This window comes from Dama dama, chromosome 9 (assembly GCF_033118175.1).
Source record: "Dama dama isolate Ldn47 chromosome 9, ASM3311817v1, whole genome shotgun sequence".
NCBI classification, from domain to species: domain Eukaryota; kingdom Metazoa; phylum Chordata; class Mammalia; order Artiodactyla; family Cervidae; genus Dama; species Dama dama.
Window position 1 is genome coordinate 26,520,491 of NC_083689.1, and position 17,176 is coordinate 26,537,666.

At 37.8% G+C, this 17,176-nt stretch overlaps 1 protein-coding gene across 9 annotated transcripts in view; it reads right to left on the minus strand.

Annotated features, from left to right (window-relative positions):
- CDC42SE2 (CDC42 small effector 2) overlaps positions 1-17,176 on the minus strand; it is a 118,005-nt gene that overhangs the window by 74,752 nt on the left and 26,077 nt on the right. For 4 of the 9 annotated variants that reach the window (XM_061150842.1, XM_061150839.1, XM_061150838.1 and 1 more), the window contains one exon: positions 3,720-3,882. The exons of 1 other annotated variant lie outside the window; for it this stretch is intronic. The gene's annotated coding sequence lies outside the window, so the exon portion shown is untranslated. Of the gene's footprint in view, positions 1-3,719; positions 3,883-10,011; positions 10,091-17,176 lie in introns of all 9 variants that reach the window. 4 more of the 9 variants (XM_061150843.1, XM_061150845.1, XM_061150844.1 and 1 more) reach the window with 3 other exon arrangements.

A 17,176-nucleotide genomic window follows, 5' to 3' on the forward strand; every position in this document is an offset into this window, starting at 1 on the left:
GTATATGTTCCAACACTTTGGCTACCTGATGCGAAGAACTGACTCACTGGAAAAGACCCTGATGCTGGGAAAGATCGAAGGCAGGAGAAGAACGGAACAACAGAGGATGAGACGGCTGGATGGCATCACCAACTCCATGGACATGAGTTTGAGCAAGCTCCAGAGTTGGTGATGGTCAGGGAAGCCTGGCGTGTTGCAGTCCATGGGGTCACACAAAGAGTCGGACACAACTAAGCAACTGAACTGAACTGAACTGATGCTGTGACACTCTGGAACTTATTGGCTCATGTAACTGAATAAAGTCCTAGACAGGTATACCATCTGGAAAAGGAAATGGCAACCCACTCCAGTACTCTTGCCTGGAAAATTCCATGGACTGAGGAACCTGGTAGGCTACAGTCCATGGGGTCATAAAGAGTCGGACATGACTGAGCAACTTCACTTATACCATCTTTAGGGAAGACTTGCTTCAGCATCTCAACAAAGGTGATCAGGGTGTGTTTCTGCTCTGTCTCCTCCTTCCCTGTTGGCTTCTTACTCAACTGACTTTCGTTTTATGGTTGGAAGATAGTTGCCGGGCTGAAATTCAGCAGGAAAAAAAGTACCTTGATCCCAGTATTTCTAGCAAATGTCCACAAAGATCATTCTGATAGGTTTATATCATATGTCTGCCAGGACTGCCAGAGGTTAAGACACATGTTTCGTTCCTACATGAAATAAAGTACATTATAGCTCACCTTGGTGATCTGAACTTATTCTACTAAATAATGACATTCAGTTCAGTTCAGTTCAGTCGCTCAGTTGTGTCCGACTCTTTGCGACCCCATGAATCGCAGCACACCAGGCCTCCCTGTCCATCAACTACTCCCAGAGTTTATTCAAACCCATGTCCATCAAGTCGGTGATGCCATCCAGCCATCTCATCCTCTCTCGTCTCCTTCTCCTCCTGCCCCCAATAACCCCCAGCATCAGGGTCTTTTCCAATCAGTCAGCTCTTTGCATGAGGTGGCCAAAGTATTGGAGTTTCAGCTTCAACATCAGTCCGTCCAATGAACACCCAGGACTGATCTCCTTTAGGATGGACTGGTTGGATCTCATTGCAGTCCAAGGGACTCTCAAGAGTCTTTGCCAACACCATAGTTCAAAAGCATCAATTTTTCGGCGCTCAGCTTTCTTCATGGTCCAACTCTCACATCCATACATGACCACTGGAAAAGCCATAGCCTTGACTAGATGGACCTCTGTTGGCAAAATAATGTCTCTGCTTTTTAATATTCTGTCTAGGTTGGTCATAACTTTCCTTCCAAGGAGCAAGCGTCTTTTAATTTCATGGCTGCAATCACCATCTGCAGTGATTTTGGAGCCCAAGAAAATAAAGTCTGACACTGTTTCCCCATCTATTTCCTATGAAGTGATGGGACCAGATGCCATGATTTTAGTTTTCTGAATGTTGAGCTTTAAGCCAACTTTTTCACTCTCCTCTTTCACTTTTATTAAGAGGCTTTTTAGTTCCTCTTCACTTTCTGCCATAAGGGTGGTGTCATCTGCACATCTGAGGTTACTGATATTTCTCCCGGCAATCTTGATTCCAGCTTGTGCTTCTTCCAGCCCAGTGTTTCTCATGATGTACTCTGCATGTAAGTTAAATAAGCAGGGTGACAATATACAGCCTTGACGGACTCCTTGTCCTATCTGGAACCAGTCTGTTAACATTACTGAATTAAAAATAATGGTTCAAGCACAACATTCAACTTTCCCTATCTTCTTAAAAAGTTACTACCCCTCATTTATTCACAGAACAACAATGAGAAAGTAAATTCTTCCCTGAATATAAATCATTTTGAAGGATTCAGAATGTATTAGCAGATGACAACAAAGGCTTATGATATTCCTTAACAAAGTTGAAATCAAAACTAGATTTTCAGGAAGAAAACAAGGTTCTTATTTCACTTTTTCAAGATTATAATAGCAGAATCTAAAGAAAAGATAAACAACTACATGGATATCTTGAGTTAGAGGAGGAGGAAAGGTGGTTTTAACGAGTTTTAAAATAGAATCATCTTGGGGTTTCCCTGGGTCCAGTGGTTAAAACTCCACTTCCACTGCAGGAGACACAGATTTGTTCCCTACTTGGGGAACTGAGATCCTGCCTGCCACCAGAAGCAGCCAAAAAAAATTTTTTTTTAAATAAATAAATAAATTTAAAATAGAATCAGCTAAATACTCCATCCTGTGACTGAAGGCTCCTCAAAGACACTGATCATCATCAACCCTCCTTCCTCAATCCCTTACACAAAACCAGGTCCTAGGAACAGAACAGAGATGCAAACATCAGGAAGTCTTTTTGTCAACATGCACTGCAAAGCCAAATGCAAATTATTCCTCATTTATGACATTCTTACATTTATGTCATTCCTTACATTATAGGAATGACATCCCTCATTCCTATAATTAGCACGGAAAACAGAAGGAAAACGATTCCATCTCTATTAACAAAGAACATAGCAAAACCTATGAGATTAAAAGCCAATTTTCAAACATATAGGAGAGGAGCTGATTTTCATGGCAAAGGTGAATAAAAACAAACAGCAAACTGAGTAGAACTAACCAGCTGAAAATGTGTTACACACAAGTCATCTTATATCAAAAGCCAACCTTTACTAGAGGAAAGCAGTGTGCTTAAAGAAATGTGCATAGAAAGAGCATAATGACTTAAATCTATGAATTGACTTTCCAAATCCTCTCCTGTTCAAATACTTTAGTTCAGTAAATGTACAATGATGACTTTTTAAGAAGACATAAATGTGTCAGACACAACAGGGACATAAACACAGTCCTTGACATCACAAAGTCTATAACGTGCTACAAAGGCAATACACACAAACATTACTAGACAGTTCAGAACATAATGACGTATAAATGCCAGTGGGTAAAAAGAAAGAGGAGAATCAAATGAACTGGAATGATTTCCACAACAAGTAACAGAAAATCTAAAAGCAAAACTGCTTAAACAATAAGACAGTGTACTTTATCACATAATAAAGGAATCACCTGTGAAGATGATTCAAGGAGTACTGAATGTGGCCCAGTTCTACTTCTCTGTAACTCTTACCTCTGTCCTTCTTTAGGAAAGGGAATAACCCTTCAGACTGGTAGCCCAAGATCTACAACAGTTCCAGATGTCACATTCAAATAAAACAAGCTCTGGAGGAGGGCCCACTTCTTCTCCTTTTTCTCAAAAGCAAGAAAACCTTTCTCAATAGCTTCTCTCTGACTTTCCTTTTATTTCCCATTGGCCAAAACTGGATCTCACGCCCAGACCTTTGGAACAATCACTTCCAAAGGCAATGAGACCTACAGAATGAAGATTACACTGGATGCTATAACTATGATGACCATCTCTTTAAAGATGGCTGAATATATCAAGAAAGACAAGCCTTGGAAGATGTGTGATTTGGACTGGTGAAAAAAAAAATGACAGAAAATACATAGGCAAGGGAAGGGATGTGTCTAACTGAAGAAGAAAGTCAAATTGCAAACATACATTAAACACACTGTTAGCGGTAAAGAGTTCTCTTAAACCATGCTGGAGTCATTTTCTGTAACACAAAAATTAGCTTACTATTCGACAGTCAGTAAATACTAAGCATGCAGGAGGAGTAGCCCTCTCTTTATGGGAAGGATTTAGATTAATCACCAGTGGGGGTAGTCAGACTCACCACTCACTCCTTTCAAAAGAGCTATCTCTGGGTTGAGAACATTCTGTATTATGCATACAGATGACTGCAGACTCACTGTCAGTGGGAGTTGTTCCTTGACGGTTTCTTTTCATTTGGGTTCGAGGTTTTACTCAAAAATCCACACACTCACAGCTGGTCCTATCTGCAAATGAAAGCATGCAATTAGGAGGCAAAAAGCTGCCGGGAGCAATTTCTTCCCCCACCCCCACCCACCTATGATTAACTGATCCACGTGAAAACCGAATTTAAATACCAGATTCACTGAGTCCAATGTTCAAACTAAGCAACTTATACTTCAAAGGGTGTAATGTGCTTATTACACAGTTACCACCCTTTCCCATCATGTAAGTTTATTGTGTCCACAATATACCAGGTGCAACTCCTGTGTGCCGGGTGGAATCCAATACACATTTGTGTTTGGTGGCAGCCCACAGGGCTGGCTTACACAGGGCGCTAAAGGAGAGCTCCCGACATTTATAAATTCGAAGCCTTCACATAAAAATCAAATGATCTGACCTCTCTTGGAGGAAAAAAAAAAAAAAAACCCAGAAGATCTGACAACACTGGGCCCACTTTCCCACCTGGTGATAATCTGTTGGAGCTGATCAGCAGCTAATCTTTCAGATGGGACATGGGTTTTGCAGTTCTCCATACATGTCATCACTCTCTTCTATCATAATCCAGCTCACAATTATCTGTCTGGAGTCTGCCGGCATCTGAACTTGCAAACTCTGCTATATATTTATAATAGCTCATGGGAAATATTTATTACTATCAAAGCCAAGTCTGTTTTTCTGCCTTGTGGATACAATACAGCATAAGAACAACCACGTTGGCTCTGGAGGTCGCTAGGTTTGAGATCTAATTCTGCAAGTAACTATTTACATGATCTCAGGTCTATTCTTAACCTAAAATATATATTTCTTCATTTATAGTCCTCCAAATAAACATATAAGCACTCAGTCAACAAACAACAGGTCTAAAATCCAACATGTCCAGGCAGAACTGGTAATCCCAAATCCACTGCTTTCTGACAGTCTTTCTCATTTCAGTAAACTGGACTGGAATCCTTGCAGTTTCAGTTCTAGACTCAAACCTCAAAGTCTTTATCATATACTCTCCCTCATCCTCCCAAAATCATCAAAGTGGCTGATTCTCTAGATATATAATTTTTTGAACAGATTCTAAGAGTCTCATAAAAACCATAAAAAAACCCCAGCAATTCCTCCCTCAGAATCAATTACTTTCTTGAAACTGCCTATAAATTCAACTATTTAAATAATGATAGCTTGAAATTTCAAGGTCCCATATTGTAAGGAATATTTAGTATTTCATAAAAAGAAAATACTGGGGATGCTACATATCAAAGTGATACATTTTATAAGTTTATACATTTCTTCAAAGCTAAGCTGACAATGAACTGGGTCATTATGCTTACTTTGAATAATTAAGAAATCAGAAAGATGACCAGAACTAATGGAATGAGTTTAGGAAGGTTACAGGATACAAAATCAATACTCAAAAATCAATTCCTTTCTATAGAACATTTGTTCACTTACTCTATACCCCAGCCATTACACTCCTAGATATTTATCTAAGAAAAATTAAAGTGTACGTCCACAAAGCAGCTTTATTTTTAAGAGCCAAAAACTAGAAACAACTCATCTTTCCACCAACAGATGTGTAAATAAACAAAATATAAAGCCATTCAATGTAATACTACTTGCAGTAAAAAATATTACACATTCATTGAAATGAATGGATCTCAAAATTATTATGCTGAGAAGCCATATCAAGAGTATACAATATAGAATTCATTTATATAAAATTCCAGAACCACAAGTGACAGAAAGCAGTTCAGCTGACTGCCTGGGAACAGACAGGGTATGTGGCCAAGAGACAAGGAAAGGCCTACAAACAGCTAAAAAGAAACTTTTGCTGGAGATACTTTTATTACATTGAGTGTGGTGATAGTTTCATGGGGGGGGGGGGGGGGGGGTGTGTGTGTGTGTGTGTGTGTGTGTGTGTGTGTGTGTGTGTGTGTGTGTGTGTGTGTGTGTGTGTGTGTATAAATGAACAAAACGGCATACTTTCAATATATGTAATTAATTTTAAGATAAAGTAATTCATTGCAAGTTACTAATTGGTGGCAAGACTGATTAATATGAAAAATAGAACCCTTTTAATGCATTAAGTTTGAAAATCATGGCTACATGTACACCCGAAACTAACAACATTGTTAATCAACTACACTCCAATATAAAATTTAAAAATTTTTTTTAGAAAAACTAAAAAAGAAAGAAAGAAAATTACGGCCACAATCTTTTCTCTCTTCAGAAAATAACTCTTTCAAAAGTACAATATCTCATGCATGTAAATCAATTAAGTCACAATACATCCTCACACTGAACATAAAAAAAAACTCAAAATGATTTAAAAACTTAAATATAAGACACCAAAAACTTCTAGAAGAGAAGAGAGGCAAGACATTCTCTGATATAAATCATACCAATATTCTCTTAGGTCAGTCTCCCAAGGCAATAGAAATAAAAGCAAACTAAATAAGCAGGACCTAATCAAGCGCTAAGTCACTTCAGTCGTGTCCTGCTTATAAGCTTTTGCATAGCATAAACAAAACAAAAAGACAATCTACAAACTGGGAGAAAATATTTGCAAATGATGTGACCACTGAGGGCTTAATTTCCAAAATATATAAAGAGGTCATACAACTCAACAACAACAAAAAAACAAACAACTCAATAAAAAAAGGACAGATCTAAACAGACATTTCTCCAAAGATATACAGATGTCCAATAGGCACATGAAAAGATGCTCAACATGGCTAATTATGAGAGAAATGCAAACCAAAATTTCAATGAGATATCACTTCGCACCATTCAGAATGGCCATCGTTAAAAGTTCTACCATTAAAAGATGTTGGAAAGGGTGTGGAGAAGAGGGAACCTTACTACACTTTTGGCAGAAATGTAAATTAGTGCAGTCACTATGAAAAACAGTACAGAGGTTCCTCGAAAAACTAAAAACGGAACTACCATGTGATCCATCAATCCCACTCTTGAGCATATATGCAGACCCCTTTGTTCACACAGCAATACTCACAACAGCCAAGACACTGAGATAACCTCATGCCCTCTGACAGGTGGGGAGATAAAGACGGCGTGGTGTGAACATACAATGGAGTACTACTCGGCCATAAAAAGGAGCAAAATGTCACATGCAGCAACGTGGACAGACCCAGAGATTATCATACTAAGCAAAGTAAATCAGAAAGAGAAACACAAATACCACACGATATCACTTATATGTGGAGTCTAAAATACAACACAAGTGAACACATCAAAGAAACAAACAGACTCACGGTTACAGAGAACTAGTGGTTATCAAAGGGGAGGAGGGATGGGAGAGCGAAGGACTGGGAGCTTGGATCAGCAGACACCAACTATTATATACAGAAAGAATAAACAATAAGGTCCTACTGTACAGCACATGGAACTATATTCAATGCCCTGTGGTAAGTCATACTGGAAAAGAATATGAAAAATATGTGTAACTGAACTACTTTGATGTACAGCAGAAATTAACACAACATTGTATATCAACTACACTTCAATAAGAAAGAAAATAGATCCTGGAATCAAACTGTCAAAGTTTGAATTCTGGCTTTGCCACTTATTAGATGTGTTGACTTTAGGCAAGTTATTCACCATGCCTCACTTTGCTAAACTATAAAATAGGGTATAATTCATAAGGCAATTTTGCAGTCTCAATTAGGTTAATACATGTAAAATGCTTGAAACACGGTCTGCCACAAAGTAAGCCCTCAGGAATGTGGACATCAGACGGGAACGGGGTTTAACACATGATACAACATTACCAGAGTAATTTTCCTAGCCAAGTCACAGGACATTTTTAAATATATATACAGATTTGCAGCAACTGCAGTATGACGCAGTGTTTAATAAGAGTTTACCTGTATTTTGTTTATGGTTAGTATTAAGTCATTTCATTATTTTCAATTTTGACTGCCATAGAGAACTGCAGGCAGAATATTTTACTTTCATGAGAAAGTTTCATCAACTATAAATGAGGACAATGCCACTTCAGAGAATTCTTTAAGGATGAAATAACACATATCAAGTGTTTACACGCTTGGCACATGGTAGCTACAAACTGATACTATTTCATTATGCTATTATTGTATACAGGTCCATATATATAATATGTATATAATATACAAGCACATTACAACTAGAGCATTACTAATTGTTCATCCAGTCCTTATCAGCTTAGATTGTCCCAGTTTACACAGGTTTTCACAAAGTAATTATTAAAAGCCACTCCCCTTTCTATCTCAGTATGTCCCAGTTTAGATGATAAATTATATGGTCACCCTAATACGTAACTAAAATACTTTCAAGATTTCCCCTTTAGCTCTTTGCTATTCAAAGCACCATCCACTTTCCAAACACACGCACACTGGCTCTCATCTCTTCATCCAAGTGACTGGTGACCTCAGTGCTTCAAGTCCTGCTCCCTCTCTGGTCTCATACTCCTCAGCAAGGTCACACTTCCCAAAACCAATCTTTCTGAAATTCCTCTGTTCTTCTGATCTGAATTCCAGATTCAAACTTAGGGACCTTGGATTTCCCTGACAATCCAGTGATTAATACTCTGTGCTTCCACTGCAGGGGTGGCGGTTCAGTCCCTGGTCAGGGAAGTTAATAACCCACATGCCAAGCTGTACAGCCAAAAAAAAATTTTTTTTAATTAAAAAATAAGTAAATAAAACCTAGGAACCTAAAAACATCACCAAAGTATTAAAACTTTAACGCTCTTTAGGGATATATGCATTTTAACTCCTAGAGAGATGATACCTTAATCCAAAATAGAGAATGTTTAATAGCATGAATTTCAGTTACTGTGACAGGTGAGCAGGGAAGATCACTTGAGGACCATTTTCTTTCCACAAATCAAAAAATTTAGGTGGGTTTCTACTAAATAAGTATGTCATAAGTCTGGATTTCTTCCTTCTTTGCGGGTTCCCAAATAATCCAAAGACACCAAAGGCTGCAGCTCAAATACTAGACAACGGTTCCTGAGGGCTCTGTCCAGTGCCCTCCTCCTTTCATGCTACAAACGCTCCCCTGGTCACTCCAGTCACTCCTGAGTTCAACCACTATTTGGATACTGATGCAAGTCCCATCTCCAGCCCGAAGCTTCGCAGCCTCACACACCCAGCCGCGTACAGCGCTTCACCTTTGCCTCCAGCTTCACTGAGCTCTACCTCCTCCCCGCCAGTCCTCTACCCCATCCCATTCAGATCCCTCATCTACCCAGTTCCCACACCGAAAACAAGGGTATTCATTATCCTTGTCTCCTGTCCTTCATTCTCTCCCTCCATAGCCAAGTAACCAAATTCTCTCAACTATTTTTCTAACCTGTTTCTTCTCAACCCCAAAGCCACTAGTCAAGGTCTGGGCACCCCCACCACGTCTAAAAAGTTCCATAATAATTGCTAACCGATCTCCTGGTTGCCTGTCTCAGTCCCTCCAATTCATTTCCATTTCAGCTTGAACGATCCTTCTAAAATCAATGTCTGACTGTGTTTTTTTTCCTACCTTAATATGCCCTTTAATGACTCACCGTTATCCTTAAGAACAGTTCAGTTCCTTAATATGATTTCCAAGGGCCTTTATGGTTTGTTCCCCATTTTTGTCTTCAACCTCATTTACTGCCTCTTCAGTTCATAGCTGTGCATTCAACCATTCTCAGTTTCTTTTTGCTTCTCAAGAACACTAGGCTCACTCTCTTGCTTCTGGAGTATCATACTTGCTGACCACCTCTTCAGGACATAATCTTTAGAACTTGACATGGCCATCACTTCCTTTAGGAAGCCTTCTCCAACCCTCCAAACCTATGATGGGCACTCTTCCCGTGTATCATGTACGCACTTACGCTGCAGAGTATATCAATTCTGCCTGTACCTACAAACCAGGGAGGGAGGTGTTACTTAGGCCCAGAATTTCAGATATAGAAGTTCGGGACTATGGCATCCTGTTTTGGGTGCTACATCTTCAGAGACATTAATAAACTAGAATGCATCCAGAGAAGAGAAAGCAGGATGGCGAAGTCTGAAAATTATGTCACATAAGAGAGTTAGCCTAGCAAAAAGCACAGGGAAAGATATGACAACCTTCAAATAATCGTGGGTCTTAGTATACAGTATGTGAAAAGAGGAAAAAAGACTTACTGTGGGTTGATTGTCAAAGATGGATCAAGAGCCATTAACGTACAAGTTTCAGAGAGGCCTCCAAAAGATACTGGGTTGTCTAGAAAAGTAGTGAATTCAGTCACTAGAAGTTTTATAGATCAGGGACACTAAAAATATTCCTACATTTGAAAGAATGTCAGACTAGACAATATCTAACGACCAAACGGATCCTCAAGATTTTAAGACACCTAAATTCAAAAAATATTTAAAACATGACTAGGTAGCAACTGAATTAAAGTACATTACTTAGCCCACCCAAATAAGAATAACTTTCTAAGATGTGAGATTTAACAGTGTGTTTCATAAAAAAAAAAAAATCAGAGGAATTATTAATCATAAAAATAACTAAATACATTGTTTTTCTATATTAATGCACTTTTTAAAGGAAAAAAATGAGATATTTTCAATTACAATGAAAGAAAGGAGCATCTCCTTTCCCTTTTGATTGTGAAAAAAACAGAGGCACCTAAATGCCAAGTTGTCAATTTGTTTACATACAACACATTTCTTCAAGGGTAAAATGGCATCAAAAAAGGCTTATTTGGGGGGAAAAAAAAAAAAAGGCTTATTTGGGACATACTAACTTTTAAAAAGATTTTGGAGGCTAACAAATATTTGGTTTCTGATTTATACATGGGAAAGAGGGAAAGGCAAGGGAGAACTTTAAAGGTTTCCTAATGTTTCACAGAAGTGTAATGGCTATGGGCACAAGAAAAACTACTAAGAACAGAGTGGGGAGTGGTGGGGGGTGGGTGGGAGGAATTTGTCCTTTCTGAAAAGGAAGCTATTTTTGCATGAGTGAGAATAAAAATGCAAAGAAAGAATATAAGGTATTTATCTTCATGGTATGACTTAAAAAAAAAGCGCATAAAATGTCTAAATGAGTAACTCACTGTCGTGTTTAACTCATTACTACTTATAATCTCCATACTTTCCTTTTACCACAGAAGAAAAAAATTTTGTTTTCATTAAAACATCACTTTCAATAAATATGCTGCATGATGAGATTTTTTTTTCTCTCCATGAGAACAACTTTACAGTAAGAGTAAAATAAACTGTAAAACATTATCTTTCTATACAACTTTCCAAAAACACTTCTGCATAGAAGGAAGGCTGTAATATGGAAGCAACCTTCACTGGGAAAGACTGCTATGGATGGAATTTGGTCCCATTCTCTCTCTCTCTCTCTAAGCCCACTCCCCCCGACCTCAAATATGTTGAAGTCCTAACCCCAGTCCCTCTGAATGTGACCTTATTTGGAAACAGGGCTGTTAGTGATGTCACACTGGAGTAGGGTGGGCCCCTAAATCCAGTATGATCAGTGTCATTATGAGAAGCTGGCCTTGTGAAGAAAACAAGACACACTAACGAAAAACCACACGCCGACATCAGACGCTGAATTATGCAACTGCAAGCCTGGGGAATACCAAAGACCGCCAGCAACCCACCAGAGGCGAGGGCAAGGCGAGGAAGGGTTCTCCTACAGGCTTCAGGAGACTCATGGCCCAGCTGACACATTGATTTTTTACCTCCAACCTCCACAATGGTGAGAGAACAAGTTTCTGTGGCACTTCCCTGTGGAAACTCCAGGAGATAAATATAGCTTCCATTTGATTAGAAGAGTGGAAACAGTCAAGAGAAATCTCAATGTTACAGTCATAATCACTGTAACTCATTACCCAGCTAAAACAGGACTTGGCCTTCCTTTCGAACAGTCACCGTCAACAGGGTCTCCAGCTCATCACAGAAGTGAATGCACATTTCTGTTCACTATCCCATTTGCTTACCATCTAGGAGAGATGGCTATCTAGGCCACTAGGTTTTACAAATGTGTGTTTTTCCATCGTCTTCTATTTGTACAGTTTTCCACGTACTTACTTTACATCTTAACCACTTATTTTGACTAGACAGTACAAATATATAGTAAAATGGGATATAAAGTGTTTCACCCTTATTCTCCTACCCACAAAACACCCTTCATTCCAAAGATGACCATTAATAAGTTATGTATCATTCCGCTGAGATTCCATTCATTTAGAAAAATATATCATGAACCTGACAGACATCATGGTAACATATTCTGTGTATCATTCTGCACCTTGTTTTTACTGCTTCATGAATCTGGAGATCATTCTGTATATGTAGGACTAAATTATTTACCGTGCAGTATTCGACTACACATTTAACCAGTCTCATAGAGATGGATATCTAGACTGCTGCCAGTATTTCCAATCGTAATCACATGATGCTGTAATGGCTATCTCTTTATTATCTTTCCACTGAGTCCTTTCTTTGCAATCCTATTTGAAATGGCATTCCCTATTCCCTAGCCTGGCCCTCCCCATCTTGCTCCCATGCTTTCCTTTTTCCTCACAGTGCTTTAATTTTTGTTTGACATTATAAATGCTTTATATATAATGTATGTATTAAATATAACTCACTTATTTTCATCACCAACCAGAATGCAGGGTCTTATAAAGAGACATATTTTTATTTTAGTTTGCAGCCGAACGCCTAATACCTGTAACTGGCACATAACTAAAGCAGTTAAGTGTTTATTGAATAACTGAATGTTTTTATTTAAGCCCACATAAGAAAAACACAGTGCTCACTTTGGGAGCACATATACCCAAAAAAAAAAGAAAAAAAAAGAAAACACTACATAACTAAATTATACATACATAAATTCCCTTCAAGGCAGAATAAGTCACAGTTCCCAAACTCATCAGTAACCTGTTCTCTTTATCTTGTATTAATTTTCCATAGCGTCAAATGAAATTGTTACATTTTAGTTTGATTTAGATTTGATACACCCTGCGAACTTAATCGAGCCTATTTGACCAAGGATAATGTTTTCTGCTCCTTCATAATATTAACCCAAATAACAGGTACTTAATTGAGTTTGCTTCGTCTTACACTGACAACATCATTAACACGCAATTTCTTCTACCAGCTGTGCTTTTTCAGAGAGTGACTCAGTATGGTATTATTTCTGGTAAATGCAGAGGGGGCTGAAATCTCAACTTATCTTGAGAAAGTCAGTACATATTTAATTTGTCCCAATTGCCTTAATAAGTAATGAAAATGTGATAAATCACATCACTGTCTTGCAGAGAAGCACACAAGGGCCTAAAAGTAAGACAAACTGACAAATTGTTCATTGAGGATCGAAAGTTGGAGGGGGGAAGACTTTAAAGAAAAATAACAACAAATGGAAAATAGATTCTTAGCCATTTTTACATTAAAATCTTACAAGCCTGCTGTTTGTACTATAAAAATATCTCTAAAGGTTCAAGTTTCAACATACAACTTTATAAATATATATATATATTATTATTTACTACAAAGGTCTCCATTTGAAAGAAGACTGGCAACCAATAGTTTATTCCAAGAGAATGCAGCAGACTGGTTTCCTAACAACTTTAATTCCACCCATTTCTGCACGAATACAACCAACCATGTCTGCAACCAAGAGCCAAATAACCCCTAAATCTAGCAAAGCAATCATTAGGAAGGTTCATGGGTATTCGGTCACGTTTATTAATTACAATGGCACTTTGAAAAGTTCTTTATGCTTAGGAGTAGAAGGGAAAACATGATATAAAAAACTGCAAGATAACTTAGATGTAAACAGCAATCTTGATCTTACATGTATTATGAAAATTGGATTTCTGAAAAATAATTCACATATTTTTAAAAACAATTATGGCCATATAACAATAACTTGGAGACTTTTTTGATGAGAAAAAGGAGTGTACTGGACTGCTTATGAAGGCTTTCCCAATATCCAAGAGTTTTTATGCTGATACCTGATTTCTTCTAATATGTTTATTATGGTTTTCTTTTTTTATACTCCTCTCTGGAAAATCAAAAATTCATCCTGCTGTCCAGTGTGAGGTAGAGATCCAGCTTCCTTTTTTCTTCTCCTAATTTTTCTATTTTAACAATCTCTTCCATGAGGTTCTGATTACTATGTTCACTGCTCTGTGAACTACTGTAAAAGCTATTTTATCTCATCATAAAGGTCAATTATAAATTTGTCAAAGCTTTCAAGGCAAAATTTAAAAGTAAATGAGATAATTTACTTAGAAGGATAAACACACAACACTAATTAAAGCAGAAGGTAATCCTGTTTCGCTAACTCAAGGGTCTGCAACCTAGGGCAAGGTGTGATACTTTCCAGGAGGTACACGGGTCTGGACAGCTTCAAGGAAATCAATATCTAGCTTCAAGGAAATCAATATCTAGATCTCCAACTCCCTCTCGTAACCTTTTCTAAAACTGATGAGCATCGTTCATTCTCTTACCACCTTCCCTTTCACAGTAGCTCTCCCACGTTATAGAAGACAGTCATACTTCTTGTCATAAAGCTTAGTAAGGAACTTTGCTTCCAAGAAATTGCCAGGGCACCAAAGGGATAACTGGAAGGATAAGGAAGAGTTTCATAAAGCAAGAAATACTGAAAGAAATTCACAGCAAAAAACTCTTTACCTGATCAATCAATTAATGGCAAGACTCCTTACCTAATCAATCAGTGTTAGAATTCACAAGTGAAAGTAGTTATCCAGTGGTTGTTCAGTGCAGAAACTGCCATTTTTATTAGAACTGAAAAAGTAGATATTTCTGACAAGAAAACATATCCACTTTGGATGGTTTGACAACGAGGACTAACAAGTTTTATGGCAACATTTTCCATGAAAATGAGGAAGCAGAACTCACAAGGGCAAGGTTTTCGGCAAGTAGTGTTTGTCTTGCAACGAACTCTGATACATGTGGTATTTCAAGATCAAAATATGCACTGCCTAACTTTTTACAGAATTACAATAAAAAATTTTATAATTTGTATGGAAACACAAAAGGCCATGAGTAGCCAAAGCAATCTTGAGGGGGGAAAAAAAAACCAAAGCTGGAGAGTCAGGTTCCCTGACTTCAGACCATACTACTAAGCTACAGTAATCAAGACAGTGTGGCACTGGCACAAAAACAGAAATATAAATCAACGGAAAAGGATAGAAAGTTTAGAGATAAACATGTGCACCTATAGTTAAAGGAAGCAAGAATACACAATGCAGAAAAGACAATCTTTTCAATAGGCAGTGCTAGGAAAACTGGACAGCTACACGTAAAAGAATAAAATTAGAATACTCTTTAACACCATACACAAAAATAAACTCAAAATGGACTAAAGACTGAAATATAAGGTTGGATACTACAAAACTCTTAGAGGGAAACAAAGGCAGAACACTATTTGACATAAATTGCATGATCTCTTTTGATCCATCTCCAAGAGAAATGAAAATAAAAACAAAACAAACAAACAAAAAAACTGAGACCTAACTGAACTTAAAAAAGCCTTTGCATAGCAAAAGAAACCATAAATAAAATGAAAAGACAACCAAGAGGATGGGTGAAAATGTAAGAATTGACAAGGGATTAGTCTCCAAAATATACAAACAGCTCACACTGCTCAATATTAAAAACAAAAACAAAAAACAGCGCAATCAAAAAATGGGTGGAAGATCTAAACAGACATTTCTCCAAAGACATACAGATGGCCAAAAAGCATATGAAAAGGTGTTTAACATCACTAACTATGAGAGAAATGCAGATCAAAAGCACATGAAAGTATAATTTCATACCAATCAGAATGGCCACCAAGAAATCTACAAACAAAACATGCTGGAGAAGGTGTGATGAGAACGTAAATTGGTACCACTGCTGTGGAGAAGAGCAACAAGTAAAAAACAAAGAAAGAACACTAAGACAGAACTGTATGTACCCCCACTCTTGGGCATATATCCAGAGAAAACCTAACTTCGAAGTGATACACGCACCCCGATGTTCACTGCAGCACTATTTACAACAGCCAGCATACGGACGCAAGCTAAATTCTTTCACAGAGGAACAAATAAAGATGAAGTACAGATACACAGTGGAATATCACTCAGCCATAAAAAAGAACAAAATAATGTCATTTGCAACAACACAAATGGACCAAGAGACTGTCAAACTGAGAGCAGTCAGTCAGACAGAGGAAGACAAATGCCACGGGTGTGGAAGCTAAAAACATGCTACAAATGAACTTGTTTACAAAATATCGATAGAAACAGTCACAGCTGTCAAAAACACACTTATATTTGTTTGTTTTTTGTATTTGTTATTTGGTTACCAAGAGGGAAATGGCAGTGGGAGGGGTAAATTGGGAGACTGGGGCTGACGTGTACACACTACTATAAAATGGGTAACTAATAAGGACCGACCGCATAGCACAAGGAACGCTCCTCAATATTCCCTCATGACACAGGTGGGGAAAAGAATCTTTACAAGAGAGTGGATGTGTGTGTGTGTGTGTGTGTGTGTGTGTGTGTGTGTGTGTATAAACTGATTCACTTTGGTACAGCAGAAACTAACGCACCACTGTAAATCAACTGTACTCCAATAAACTTTTTTTTTAAATGCATTGCCTGGACTTCCCTGGTAGTCCAGCGGTTAAGACTCCAGGCTTCCAATGCAGGGGGGCGTGGATTCAATCCCTGGTTGGGGAACTAAAATTCCTGCATGCTGAGTAGTGTGGCCAATAAACAAGTAAGTGCATAGCCTATATTTATCCTTCTCCTCCCCATTTTAAAAATAAAATTCACAAGAATTAGAGTTATTCCACACTACAGTTACGAATTAAAAATTTGAGGTAATTATGAAGAATCAAAAGTTCTTTTAACAGTAGTCTGAAATGTTGTAATATGATAATTACTGGATGAACACAAAACAGTAACATTCCTAACAGTGAGTGATCTTGCTTTTCTTGGCTCAACAAATTTGTATCAGTAACATACACAGCTATAGCTACGGCTATATTTTTCTCATGTTTCTTTGATAAAGAAACAGATGCTGTGAAAAGTACAGAAATAGACTTTTTTATTGTATATTGTGAAAATACAGAAATGTTTTAAAGTTTGGTTATCCCTATCCCCAAAAGCTACGGTCACTGAATAACAGTTGTAACGTGTACAACCTCGTACACAGCACTCTGACAACAACTTCCCCTTGAAACTCTTCAAACTAAATAGATAGTACATGAGGTGTACCTAATTTAACCAGTTCTCTTTACTAAAAATTTAAGTGATCTTCAATTTTCTTCAATATA